Here is a 475-nt window from a genome sequence, read left to right as displayed (position 1 = left end):
AACAGTGGTGAGAGTCTTCATTTTGAGCAAGATCTCCACAAGAGTCAGGGAAATTGACTTTTCTTCTCAATACAGTCAAATAATGTCCTTACCTGAGACTCTGAAATGGGATTATGAAGGGGAGAGGATGAGGGTGGTACAAACTGTGAAATGAAAATATCTTCTGCCTATTAATAAACAAGGAATGTCACAGCCACCAGCGATTTCTGGCCTCCAAATGTGATAGATATTTTGATATGTATGGGCATTACTCTAGATAGTTTGATATGTATGGGCATTACTCCTAGTAGTATTTGTTTGTTGTCTTTTGTTGCTTTGCTCCTTCCGTGCAGGCTGAGACCTAATCTCCTGCAAGTACAGTAAAATAATTTACCTATTTTTGCAGACCCTATTCATAGGATAAAAAAAATTAAGATTGCCTTTTACTTTTGAAACATTTATATTTGATGAAGTTGCTGTCTTGAGTTTAGTATTG

General features: G+C 36.4%; 1 protein-coding gene across 2 annotated transcripts in view; it reads right to left on the bottom strand.

Moving 5' to 3' along the window:
* The window catches only part of USP18 (ubiquitin specific peptidase 18), a 30,645-nt gene that overhangs the window by 6,156 nt on the left and 24,014 nt on the right, over nucleotides 1-475 (bottom strand). The gene's annotated exons all lie outside the window — the stretch shown is intronic.

This window comes from Bison bison, unplaced genomic scaffold (assembly GCF_000754665.1).
Source record: "Bison bison bison isolate TAMUID 2011002044 unplaced genomic scaffold, Bison_UMD1.0 scf7180017864468, whole genome shotgun sequence".
NCBI classification, from domain to species: domain Eukaryota; kingdom Metazoa; phylum Chordata; class Mammalia; order Artiodactyla; family Bovidae; genus Bison; species Bison bison.
Note: the sequence above shows the minus strand (reverse complement) of the source record. Positions and strands in the feature narration are given on the sequence as shown.